The sequence below is a fragment of the Arabidopsis thaliana genome, chromosome 2 (assembly GCF_000001735.4).
Source record: "Arabidopsis thaliana chromosome 2, partial sequence".
NCBI lineage: Eukaryota > Viridiplantae > Streptophyta > Magnoliopsida > Brassicales > Brassicaceae > Arabidopsis > Arabidopsis thaliana.
Window position 1 is genome coordinate 5439991 of NC_003071.7, and position 13747 is coordinate 5453737.

At 38.6% G+C, this 13747-nt stretch overlaps 2 pseudogenes across 2 annotated transcripts; one reads left to right on the forward strand and one right to left on the reverse strand.

Annotated features, from left to right (window-relative positions):
* Positions 1-1889: 1889 nt before the first annotated feature.
* On the forward strand, positions 1890-4065 carry AT2G13160 (annotated as a pseudogene; the record flags this gene model as incomplete). Its single annotated transcript has 1 exon — positions 1890-4065.
* A 4660-nt stretch (positions 4066-8725) lies between these two features.
* Positions 8726-13009, reverse strand: AT2G13170 (annotated as a pseudogene; the record flags this gene model as incomplete). Its single annotated transcript has 1 exon — positions 8726-13009.
* Between the last annotated feature and the right edge of the window lie 738 nt (positions 13010-13747).

Consider the following 13747-nt stretch of genomic DNA (forward strand, 5'->3'; position numbering starts at 1 on the left):
TTTTTGTACACGTTTTAACAATTTTAGATTTGTTTTCTGTTCTTAATAATTCAGAAGTCCGAATATCAAATTTCTAAAATATTTGAAACTGGCATTATACGATTTGTTCTATGCTCCAAATTTCTAATTACTTCATAATATGCTATTGTTAGAATTGTAGGGGATGTATTATAATAATGATTTTGGAAATTTTTGCTTTTTTTTTGTAAAAATCACACGTTATGCAATTAGTGATTTTAAAATCTCATCTCAAATTTCATGTTATTGAAATTGAAATTTATGTAAAATCATTTCAAATCTCATGTTATTCAATCATGAATTTCTTAAAACCATAAGAAATTGACTGTTATTCAAACAACCAAATTTGTTTTAAAAAATATTGAAAAATGATTTGGTGAGCCTAAGCCCTAAGGATACCTTTTTAGTGTAAAAATAAGAACTAAACAATCACACCTCTAGAGGTGGTATTTGATTTTTTTTTGAAAAGAACTAAAAACATGTGGCTAACGAAACTAAACTATTGAACAATCTCCTCTCACTACAAGAAAACAGTCATTTTGCGAGGAACAATTACGAGGGAATTGCAGGTATTTTGCTACACCACGGACGAACGTTGCTAATCCCTCGCAAATATTGCGAGAGTCTGCTTCCTCGCAAATATTGCGAGAGTCTGAGTACTTTGCAATTAACGATATCAACCCTCGCAAACCACTCGCAATAATCTCGCAAATCTTTACCCTAAACCCTAAAATACATAGAAGTGATTTGGGATCTTTGATTTTTATTTATAAATGTAAATCTAAATGACTGTATAATCATACAATTTGATTATATGGTGATGCACAAAAATATATTGTATATGTTTCAATATCAACATTTCATATTGAAGATGTTAAACACTTATTATTCATATTATTGAAAACACATAAGTTCATCATTGATGTATTTGGGAAAAATGTACATTTGAAGTTTTTGAGATGAAATTAGATTCTAATGTAGATATTTAACTTCCTAATGATTCAGAATAACTAATCCGAATAATTTTAAGTAGTGTTTTCTTGTATTTTTTCAAATTGACTCAACAATGCGAGGTCTTTGCGAGAGATTTGCAAGTCTGTCGTAGCAGTTCCCTCGCAAATATTTACCATAAACCTTAAATTATTTAAAATATTTAGTCATGTTTTTATTTGCTGAGAGTCTTATTCGAAATAGGAGAATCTAAATCAGATCTGATTCAAACACTGAATCAAAATGGTGAGTTAATTGGTTGAAGAATTGCGAGGGAATTGCTAGACGCAATCGCACTTCCCTCGCAAATTTTACCCTAAACCCTAAATTATTAAAAATCATAAATTGCGAGGGACTTGGTAGGAGTTCTCGCAATTCCCTCGCAATATGTGGTGCGTTTTAATTGGTTTAAAAATCTTCCTCGCAATTTCAAAGCAAACTATGCGAGGGTTTTGCGAGGAAATAAATTTCTATATATACTCGAAGACCTAGTTTGAGTGAAGCTCAAACCAGCCGCATCAAACCCTAACCCTAAATTTTTTCTTCTTCTTCTCTGATCTCTTCGGCGCCGGAGCTCTTCTTCTCCGATCTGATTCCGTCGCCGCCTCTCTTCTTCTTCTTCTCTAATCTGTTATACTCATCGCCGCCTCTCTTCTTCTCCGATCTAATTACGGCGCAGACTCTCTTCGCCGCCTCTCTTCTTCTTCGATCTGTGCTCCAGAACCGCCGCGGCTCTTCTTCTCTGACTCGATCTGTTTGGCCTCAAAGGTAACCTCTGTTTCTCCGATCTAAGTTCTTCTCTCAAATCTGACCTATTCTTCTTCGATCCGATCTTACTTCTTTTTTCCCAGATCTAACACTTGATTTGTTTTTTGTGCAAGATGCCGTCGGATAATACTTATGTCCGGTTTAGACAACAGCAGCGTGACCCGTTGCATGTCAATTCTCCGCTTAGTGGTGGGAATATCTCAGGGGTTCAAGGTTCAGGTTCAGGTTCAACCGTTCCACCATCGCCTCCAACGCCAACGACTCAGCCTTCTGTCAATCATTCTGATGTTCAAGCTGACCGTCTCAACAATCTGACACTGGAAGAGCTCCTCGATAGTCCTGGTCGTGCTGGCTTGACAAGGCTAGACCCAAAGCGTCCTCCGGGAACTCTATGGTAAGGTTAAGCTTATAGTCTCTGGAATTAGGTCTTGTAAGTTGGTTAGTTCTGCTTTAGAAGTTTGGTTCTGCCTTAGAAGTCTCTGGATTTAGGTTGGTTCTGCCTTAGAAGTTTGGTCCTGCCTTAGAAGTCTCTGGATTTAGGTTGGTTGTACTTAGCATTGTAGTTTCTTAGAAGTATAAAGACATAGAGATCCTTATGTGTTTTGTTGCTGTTATTGTAGGTTTGACGATGACTCTACAATTGCAGCAACAGTCCGCAGCATATTTGAAAGAGATTTCAAAGAACCTCATGCCAATTGGTCACAGACATCAAAGGCTACAATCGATCGATGGTATGAAACGTTTGCGGTAAGTTTTGTGCTCTTTTGATGTTTATGCTTGTTTTGTTTGCTTTGTCTGTTTTGTTTGCTTTGCTTTGTCTATTTTGTAGTCTGATGTTTGATGTTTGCTTTGTCTGTTTTGTAGCAAGTATATAACTGGGACCGTTCAATTAACAAAAGAGTAAGGGTTGAGTTTGAAGCAAAGCTAAAGTCTAGGATGTCTGATCAAGTGTCAAGGTGGAAGGGAAATTGGAAGGAGAAGGGTGATGAAGCCAAGCCAAAATGGATTGATCCTGATGTGTGGAAAGGTCTAGTACAGTTTTGGCAAGATCCAAAGTCAGAGAAAAAGAGTAACAACAGCAGAAATGCTAGATATCATGATCCGGATGGCAAAGGCATCTATAAACACCGTTCAGGCCAGACCTCTTACAAAGCTCGTGCAAGAAAACGGGTAAGATAAGTATTCTTCTCTCCTTACCATTACTTAAACTACAATGTTATGAATCTAACTTGTTTATCTCTTTGTGTTTCAGTGTGAGAAGACTGGAGAAACAACTCCTGATTTCCTAGAGCTGCTAGATGAGACACACAGAAAAGCGGATGGAACTTTCATCGATGGGAAGTCAGAGGAAATTTACAAGCAAGTGACATCTAGGATAGAAGAGGAAGAGTCTCATATGTGCTCAGTGGACAATCCGGAGAGCACTGGATCAGGTGGATTGTCTGTTCATGCCAAGAACAAGATTTTTACTGAGGTAAATCTTCTGTGCTTTTTCTTTGCAGCTTGTTGTGTACTTGTAAGCTTGTCTGAATTCTGTTGTGTACTTGTCTGAAATGTTTGTGTTGTGTCTCTAGTCTTTGATATCAAGTTCTCGTAATCTTGGCAGCTTATTCATTATACTTTGTGTCTGAATTCTTTGTGTTGTGTACTTGTCTGAATTCTGTTGTGTACTTGGCAGCTGAATTCAGTTCTGTTGTGTACTTCTGTACTTGTCTGAATTCTTTAGTGTACTTGTCTGAAGTGTTTGTGTTGTGTACTTGTCTGAAATGTTTGTGTTGTGTCGCTAGTGTTTGATATAAAGTTCTCTTAGTCTTGGCAGCTTATTCATTATACTTTGTGTCTGAATTCTTTTGAACTTGGTTTCTCATGGTTTTTCTGTTGTGTCCTTGTGAGTGTTTGTGATCTTTGCAGGTTGCTCCGCGAAAGAAAGGAAGGATTTATGGGGTTGGATCTCTGCAGTTTGAAGCATCCTCAGCCCATAGTGGTCCAATGCTTCCTAGTGATGATTCGGTCATACTTTCTCAGAAGCTGGCTGCCGCTGAAGCATGCATTCAATCTCAGGCTGAGAGGATCAATAGCTTCGACATCCTGTTTGACTATCTTGCTGAAAAAGATCCTGCTTTGGCTGCAATTCTTCGACGTGGTTCCTCGACACAGACAGGACAAGCCAACCCAAATGAACCACCTGTGTCTACTGCTCCAGAACCGCAGGTGGCCAATGAGGAGACAGCAGCTGCTGCCCTAGCTAACCTTGCAACAGGATCCTCTCCTCTATCAACTGTATTTTGAAAACATTGTCTTGCTTTTTCCTTGTTATCTCTCTTTAGAACAAGTTCTTAGAGTTTCAAACAATCTAATATTGTTTTTGAATTTAAGCTTCAATTGTGTATTTATCTATTTAGAACAAGTTAATGAAATTTCAGCTTTGAATTGCATACAAAATCATCTATAATTAACAACTAATTAACTAGGTAATTAAAGGCTAATCAGACACTAATCAAGTCTTAATATATCAGAAAAAACGTTGCAGAACGCTTGCAAATCCATCGCAAATTCTGCTAGAGATTTGCAAGGCGGTAAAAAAGAATCGCAAATCCGTCGCAGTTATTGCGAGGGAAGTACTAGGCAAGCGTGTGATTTGCGAGGAAAACAGTTCCTCGCAAAAATTGCGAGGGAATTGCGACATATAACCATTTGCGAGAAGCGATTTGCGAGGAACTCGTTTTCCTCGCAAATCCCTTGCGTATAGCTGTTTGCGAGGGATTAGCGAGTAATTCTTCCCTCGCAAAACGACTGTTTTCTTGTAGTGTCTCTTCATCCTCGTCTTCATCTCCCTCGATCTTGATCCCTTGAAGAAAAATAACATAAGAGATCCTAAAATCAAAGTCCCCATTTATCTCGAAATATGTACCAGGACTAAAGTCAAAAGAGTTTGGTGATGAGTTACTTCTCATCCTCAGAAGTCTCGAACAGCTTCAATCAGATTCTCGAGGAGCACAAACGGTTTCAAATAGATGAATAAAACCATTTGACAAGTAAACGTCAATTTGTTGCTAGGTCCATTTTGATCCTCAGTTCTCATGTTTGTTTCTTCGCTAATAACATAAAAGAGCTTTATTTGCAAAATTGATGAATTTAGATGGAATTTTGAGTTGGTTTATGGGTCAAGCATGGTGGTGAATCTCGTTATGCTTATGTGTATCGCTTTAATAGAAATATTTTGAGTTTGTTTATGGGTCAACCTATTATTATCTCTTTGAAATCTCACCAAATTATAAATTATCTATAGTTTTTTGAAACGAAAAATAACAATTCGACCAAAGTTATCATAAAACTAACTTAAATCTCTTCAAATCAAAAATTTCCTAAATTCCACCAAACCCTCCTAAATCTTTAATTGAATACTACTTCTTTAGATGTGTCACCCATGTTATGACATAAACCTGTATTAATAACCTTTGGCAAAGAGAAGTGCATTAATCTAGAATTGAGAATTTCTAAACATGAATTTACGAGACAATCAAGGGAGCTAGATGCATTCACTTTCAGCTCTAGTGATGTAGCATCTACTACTTGCCTTTTAGAGCAAGTTGCAGCAAAATGTCCCTTCTTATGACATCTATAACATGTTGGTTCATTCGATTTTAAAGAATCATAGGACTGACCTTGCTTTAGTCCATCATGCGGTTCAACATATAGTTCAAGTACATGTATGGGGCTTGTGTCTTCTTTTGGACATGTACCGATCTCATTCTTCTTAGCGGGATCTTGATTCGCAATTTGATTGGAACTAACACGTAGATTTTTGAGAGTTCTCTCAGCTTGGTTCCTTTGGATGGTAATTGTGTTGACTAGGTTCAGGAAGACTGTGTGGTGCGTATCTCTCCCTCATAAGAAACTTTAGTTTCCCCACGTTTTGAGTGGTGGTTCCTTATACCACAATCTATCTTTTCTCGATTCCACCAACGTTATGCGCTTCCCATGAGTTGTTCAAGACAATAGTCGAGCTTCTCTTCTTTAGGAATGGAATAGTACTTAAAGTACTTATTCATCTTGAGTTCCCATTGTACATAATCTCTCTCACGTCCTACAAACTCAAAAGATTCAGGACCAAAATACTCATAACCATTGTCTAGAAATAACCTGAGTTTTGTTTGGTAGGTTAGGGTGGGTTGGATAGTAGTGGGTCTCGTCGAGAGCCATGTTTCAGCTCGCCTACTCTTAGATTACTGATTCTTGAGTCTCTCTTAGCTATGTAATCATATGGTTAATGTCACATTGATGTTCTCTGAGTCACTTCTTAAGGCATTTCGTGTACTACTAGTGGATTTTTGTGAAAGAACTTGTGTCTCGGTTTTGCTTGACATGAGACTTTAGGCAGTCACTATATCAAAGTGTAATGGTCGACCTTATCTTCACTCCTTGGAGGACGTTGGCAATGGTATTCCTTTGATGTTGCCCCTTTATACTCCATGACTTCTCTCTGCTTAATATAATTCGCTTTTCCCGAAAAGAAATATCTCGAGTCAATCGTCGATATTTCGAACCATGGCTGCAAAAATCATCAGTAAATTTATTGCATGGTTTACGATAGCCTTTATTGGTATTATAGGAGTCAGGCGCTTCTGGTTCCGGTACTTCACGACAAGATGCATCCTCAAAATCTGATTTAGAGTACTATTCATGCCATAGTTTTTCACAACTCTCATTGAAACACCTCTCCTGGTTGGTTTCTTCCTTCTCCACATAGTATTATGTCATTGTTGCTCTTTTTTTTTCGTGGAATTCCTTGCACAACAAGAGAATGATGTATCAAAAGTAAATAAACAAAATAAGGTAAAGATGACAAAATATGGAAACTTTTTATTTTCTAAAATCAATGCAAAACTAAAATTCGAAAATCTAAAATATCAAAAGAGAAAACGAATTTTAATTTTTCTTTTGTAGCTTCATTTGTGCGGAACATCAAAAGGTATTTCAAGAAGTAGATCAACAAGTAGTTCAACGAGTAGATCACCAAGTAGTTCAGCAAGTAGTTCAGCGAGTAGTTTAGCCGGTCTGTCAATAAGTACATCATCTATATGAACTTGTGATATCTTTGAATCCACTGTTTGGTAAATTATCCTTGATGACTTGATGTTGCCTCGTTCAAAACCTTTCTAGGTAAACCCATTGGGACAAACCCTAGATAAGAGAAAAAGAGTGCAACGGTCATATTCCCAAAATATGGTGTCTCTGCTTGTTGGTCTTTGACTCCACTAGAACAATAATTTGTATTCTTAGGGTTAATTTGCTGGTGAATAATTAATCATAGGCCTTGTGCTTGATTGAGACTCCAATTGGGCAAGAGTCTTCCATAATGCTCCTTATTAAGTAGTTGATACATGTACCAGCTGGTTTGATTTGAATGTCCGCATCATACCTTCTTCTTTGAAAACGTTTCGACCTCGAAACTTTACCATATACACCAAGACAAAGCAACTTAGCTTTCATGCAATTTTGGGAGGCTAGGGTCTTTCCTTGACACGGTCGTAGTTTGATGATGCATAGTGCATCAGGTGGCTCTCCATTTAGCAAAAAAGATAGGATCACTCTTCTTTTTTGATTCCGGTGATTTTACTTGTTGTGTTGCTTGCTTAACCCCTTCTCGGTTGCGAGCTTTAAAATCCGGCGGTTCCTCTTTGATTAACCAAGAGTTTGAGGCTCTTCTTGTCTCTATGTTAGGTGGTGTTAACACTAATGGTGCTGGTTCACTCTGGGTTTGACTTCGGTTCATGAGTTTGTTCATCTCTAGTAAATCGGGTTTATGGTCCTCCGTTTTACCTGCAATATTGTTGACACTTTTGGCAAAGAACAAGTGCGTTATAACAGTCATAGGATCAATATAAACATGTAAAACAATTTTGGTTTGAACCATTCCTTTTTCACAAAGTGTAACACAAAGTACATTAGAAAGTGTATCACAAAGTGTATCTGGTACTCAATTTAGTTTAAGACAAGAAATAGGTTTCATCAGTTTATTTAAAGAACCCAATTTTTCTCCCACTCTTGAGGGCTTAACAAGTTCGTAATTTCATCATTCGATTTATTGGCAACAAACGAAAGTAATGTATTACTTACCTGATGTAGATCCTCGGTGAATGTATCTTTCAAAATCAACACGGTTTCTTTATTTGAAGGCTGGTCCGGTGGTTCTTCTATAAACACGATGTTGTTTTTGATGATTTATTCTTCCTTAGTGACAGATTTTCATATCAAAAGCTCATGTTATTAATATGACTTTCCTAAGATTGACACTCTTGAGGTTAAGCAATGGGTAGGCTTTGCATCCAAAGCAATTAGGAGATTACTAGGATCAAAGGATGTGGGGCGAATGGTCACACGAAGGTTGTAGAAAGGCCTTTGATTTACCAATCTTGAACTCGTCGTTGGATATTACAACCCAAAGAGAAGAACAAGAGATTGATCTAACTTAAAAAGGTTTTTTATTGAAAAGATAGATGAGTTAACAAAGAGGAAATACAAGAGTTTTAAAAAGAGAAGAAGAGAAGGGGAAGAGTTAGTCTTAGAACAAGCTCCAAGACAACTCGAAAAAGAAAAAATCATAAATAAAAGTTTGAACCAAAATAGACTCTTGACCTTCCAAATTTTTGCTCCTCTTATTGGGCGTGGGCCGGAATGATAATGGGGGATTTGGAAGTATTACTCAAGCCTCATAAAAACCTACTAATGAAAACTCATTGGGATAAAACCTTAGAAGGGAAAAAGAGTACCCAAGTAACACTTAGCCAATTACCAAACGGTTTGAATGATGGATTCTTGCCCAAGTGGTTAAGTAGTCCGCTAACGGCTTGGTTGAGAAATCTAGTCTTCGAACGAGTCATAGGACTGGTTGGTTCCGCCAAAGTTTCCTCCACTACAAGCTGCTCTTCGGCTACAAACAGCTTTGTTGGTTCAAGTTGCGAGTCTTGCCTGACAATAGTCATATCATGTCCTCCCTCTTGAAAAGGATTTGCCCTCAAATCCGTTTCATCTATAAGAAAAGGAGATAAATCAGAAACATTAAAGCTCGAACTTATATTATACTTATTTCGAAGATCAATTTGATAAGAGTTATCATTGATCCGTTTTGTAATGGTAAACGACCCGTCGATTCTTGGCATTTGTTTGCTATTCGGCTGGGAATCGTTCTTTCCTTAAGTGAATCCATACTTGGTCACCCTCTTCAAAGACCATGCGTCGCCGGCCCTTGTTTGCTTGTTCAACATACTTTTTCGTTTTCTCTTCAATAGTTTTCCGAGCTTCCTCATTGATTTGTTGCACCATTTCGGCTTTCTTTTTCCCATCTAAATTTGTTCTGACACTCAAAGGTAGAGGCATTAAATCCAAAGGAGAGGTGAGATTAAACCCATAAATAATTTGAAATAATGAAAACTTAGAAGCGGAATGAATGGCATGATTTTATGCAAATTCTATATTCGGAAAAAATTCTTCCCCAGTCCTATGGTTCTTTTTAATCAGAGTGCGCAAAAGAGAGCCTAAGGTTCTATTAACCACTTCCGTTTGTCCATCAGTTTGGGGGTGACAAGTAGTAGAGAATAAGAGCTTAGTTCCAAGTTTAGACCATAATGTTTTCCAAAAATAACTAAGAAACTTGTTTTCCTTATCCAAAACAATGGTTCTAGGCATGTCATGCAAACGAACAATTTCCTTAAAGAACAAATTAGCAACATGAGATGCATCATCGGGTTTATGACATGCAATGAAATGAGTCATCTTAGAGAACCTATCAACTACCACAAAGATTGAATCCTTTCCGGTTTTAGTACTAGGCAAACCAAGCACGAAATCCATTGAAATATAAGTCCAAAGAGGAGAAGAAATAGGCAAAGGCGTATACAAACCGTTCGACTGGACTTTGGACTTAGCCTTTTTACATGTGACACACCTTCCACATATACGTTCAACGTCCCTTACCATGTGAGGCCAATGGAATTGATCCCTCTTTACCTCAAGAGTTTTGACGACTCCAAAGTGTCCCATAAGTGCTCCTCCATGTGCTTCCCTAACGAAGAAATCTCGAAGAGAACAATTAGGAACACACAAGCGATTCCCATAAGAGAGGAACCCGTGTTGCATATAGTAGCGACCTGAAGCAAACTTGGCAAAAGCCTTATATATGTATACCTCCGAGATAACCCGTCGACCACGACATTATCCTTACATTTCTTATACTTTATGACATACGAAAATGTCTCAATGAACTTTACCCACCTCGCGTGCCTCTTGTTAAGTTTACGTTGAGCTTTAAGATGCTTAAGAGACTCGTGATCGGTGTGTATAACAAACTCCTTCTACCATAAGTCATGCTGCGATGTTTGTAAGGCCGGATAATTTAATGTGGCACCACCGAGTTTCTCACTAAAGTAGGCTCTGAGCTTCTTCTCCTGCATCAAAACATCTCCAATACCTATACCTGAGGCATCACATTCAATTTCAAATGTTTTAAGAAAATTCTAGTAAAATAAAAATATGTTAGTAAGCTTCTCTTTAAGTGCTTGAAAAGTTTTCTCTTGAGTTTCTTTCCATTTGCACCCCACATCTTTCTTGATTACTTCGATGAGGGTTCGGCTAAGGTGCTAAAATCCTTGACGAAGCGCCTATTAAAACCGGCAAGGCTGTGAAAGCTCCAAACTTCTCCAACGGTTTTAGGGTAGGCCACTCCTTGATTGCCTTCACTTTCTCCTCGTCCACTTTAACGCCATCTGCACTTACAACAAAACCTAGAAAAACAAGATTATCCGTGCAAAAGGTGCACTTCTTAAGATTCGGAAAAAGCTTCTCTTTTCTAAGGACTTTCATATCCGATTCTAGATGATCAATATGCTCAGTCATGCTCTTGCTAGAAACCAAAATATCATCGAAATAAACCAGAACAAATTGACTTATGAATGCTCTAAGGAGGTGGTTCATTAAGCGCATGAATGTACTAGGTGCATTTGTCAACCCAAATGGCATAACTAACCATTCGTACAACCCATGTTTTGTTTTAAATGTTGTTTTCCACTCGTCTCGTTTTTTCATCCTAATTTGATGATAACCACTTTTTAAATCTATCTTAGAGAAAATGCATGAACCATGCAACTCATCAAGTATAGGAATAGGGTGGCGATACTTCACCGTAATATTATTGATTGCCCGGCAATCAACGAACATACGCAACCTCCCGTCTTTCTTTGGCACAAGTAGGACCAGAACCGCACATGGACTCATGCCCTCGTGGATATGCCCCTTAGCCATGAGTTTGTCGACTTGTCATTGCAACTCTTTGGTTTCCACCGGATTGGTATGATATGCTGGACGGTTGGTAAGTATTGCGAGACAAAGTCTATTTGATGTTCGATTTCTCGGATAGGTGGTAGGCCGTTAGGCTGTCTTCAGGAAACACATCCTTATAGTCTTTGGTTTCCTTGGCCGATAGTTGAATTTGATTCTCATATACCTCTTGTGGTGTTCATGGAATCAGAGTCGTTTTCTTGCCTATGAACAAGAATGAGTACCGATTTGTGAAGCCATCATGAATCACTCTCCGATCCGACAGCCATGGTCGGCCTAAAAGGATATGTCCAGCGTCCATCGGCAGCACATCCCAAAGAATTTGATCATGGTAGCTTCCAATTACTAAAGGAACAACCACTTGATTCTTGACACTCATTTCTCCATCATCGTTAAGCCATTGTAACTTGTACGGCTTAGGATGCTTTTGCGGCTTCAAATCGAGTTTTTGGACCATTGTTTCACTCGCCACATTCGTACAGCTTCCTCCATCGATGATCAAGCTACAAACTTTCTCATTGACAATGTATCGCGAATGAAGTAGGTTCTCTCTTTGCTCTTCTTCTTCGGTTCGGGTTTGAATGCTTAAAGTCCTTTTTGCCACGTAAAGTTCTACGAGCTGTTCTTCATACTCATCCGAGGATGAGCTCACGTCTTGCTTCTCTTCCGGATCCTTAGAAACTTTCCTCGACATCAAGAGCTTCCCATTAGCCGGCTTAGCAATACACTCATCGGACGAAGAATCAGGTTCTGGCACGAACTCGTCTTCGGATTTCAACTCGACATTTTCCCTTATGACCATCACTCTCTTGTTGATACATTCATTAGCATAGTGCCCACATCCATGGCACTTGAAGCATCGAAGATCACGAGTTTTAGTAGTGGTGGCGCTATCGGGCCTGGTTTTGTATTGCCCTTGGATAGTCGGAAATGTTTTAGGCCCGCCTTTAGGAACGAAGGCTGGTTGGGCTTCTCTAGGATAACTTGGCCGGTTAAAGTCATAGGTCGGCCGGGATGATCTATCATAGGCTGGCCGGGATGATCCTTTCCTCTTAACTTGTTGTTCCACTAGGATAGCCTTGTGTAGCATTTCCTCCAATTCTTCATAATGTTCCATCTCGACATGACCATGAATTTCTCAATTTAATCCTCCCAAGAACCATGACATAGTCGCCTCACGATCCTCCTTTATATTGACCCGCAACATCAAAGTTTCCATCTCTTTGTAATAGTCTTCCACGGATCGAGTACCTTGGACGAGCTTCCAAAACTTGGAATGGAGTTCACGATGATAGTGTCTTGGCACAAACCTACGCCTCATGAGAAGCTTCAACCCTTGCCATTTCTCAATAGGATACTCTCCATTACGCCTTCTTGTAGTGACGATTTGATCCCACCAACTAATAGCATAGTCGTAGAATTCAGTGGCAGCAACCTTCATGCGGTTAACGTCGGCATAGTTTTGACAATTGAATACGAGTTCCATTTTCTTTTCCAATTCCAAATAGGCATCCAGATCATTCTTCCCATGGAAAGGTGGAAGCTTCATCTGATAGCCACCAAGATTCAAAACCATAAGATATCTTTCTTCTCTCGCATGTCTTGGTCTCCGGTTACTCCGGTGAGATGAGTGACCGTGGCTGCTGTAATATTCTTGAGCTCTTGGGTCAACTAGGTCTTTCTTTGGGTCGTTGGTTTGACTTTTCATCTCCCTTTGAGATTGCTCTCCTTCCGAGATTACAACTTGTTCATCGGGTGCTTTCCCTTTTGCTTTAAGTTGATCGTTGATTGGCTTAAGCTTGACATCTATTATATTCTCCAATCGTAAAGTGATAGCATCGATGATGGCTTGGTTATTAACACTCTTCTTCGAGCTTGATTCGGTTGTCACCGTTTCCTACCAACAAACAACACTAAACGAGTCACTAGTTCAAGGAGAATATCAAACGTTTTCCTAATAACAGGCACACTAGATCGAACAAAATAAATCAACCAATCATGCTCAAAAATTCCAGAAACAATTTTATAAAATACTAGTCTCGTCCTCGATTCAGATCCAATTGATTTCGCAATTTTATCCCAAGCCAATTATCTATAAAAATTAAAATAATGTGACAGCAAAGATAAACGGACAGATGAGAAAATGAAACGAGATGATGAAATGAATTGAATTGATGAAGTGATGAAAGGATAAAATACTCAACTTCAGAGTGTATACTACAAGAAAACACAGTTTTTACGACTGCAATATTAGTCGCAAAGTAGCCGTTAAAAGAGTAGTTACGACTATGTTACGACTAATTCTCGATGTCGGAAATCCATAGTCGCTAACCCAAATAGTCGTAACATTAGTCGCTAAATAACGACTACGATACGACTAATTCCCGATGTCGTAAGATTTGTCGTAACATAGTCGTATAATATGACGACTGAGTTACGACTAAGTTACAATTGAATCACATGTATATCGACTCGTGTATAGACTATTTTGCGACAATTTAGCGACTAAATAGTGACCAATTAACGACAGTTAAGCGACAACCATTTCAGCAAAAAAAAAAAAATAGTTTGTCTGATTTTGTTTGTATCCAAATTCATTCCAAAACACATAAAAAACAAGACAAAATCATGATTC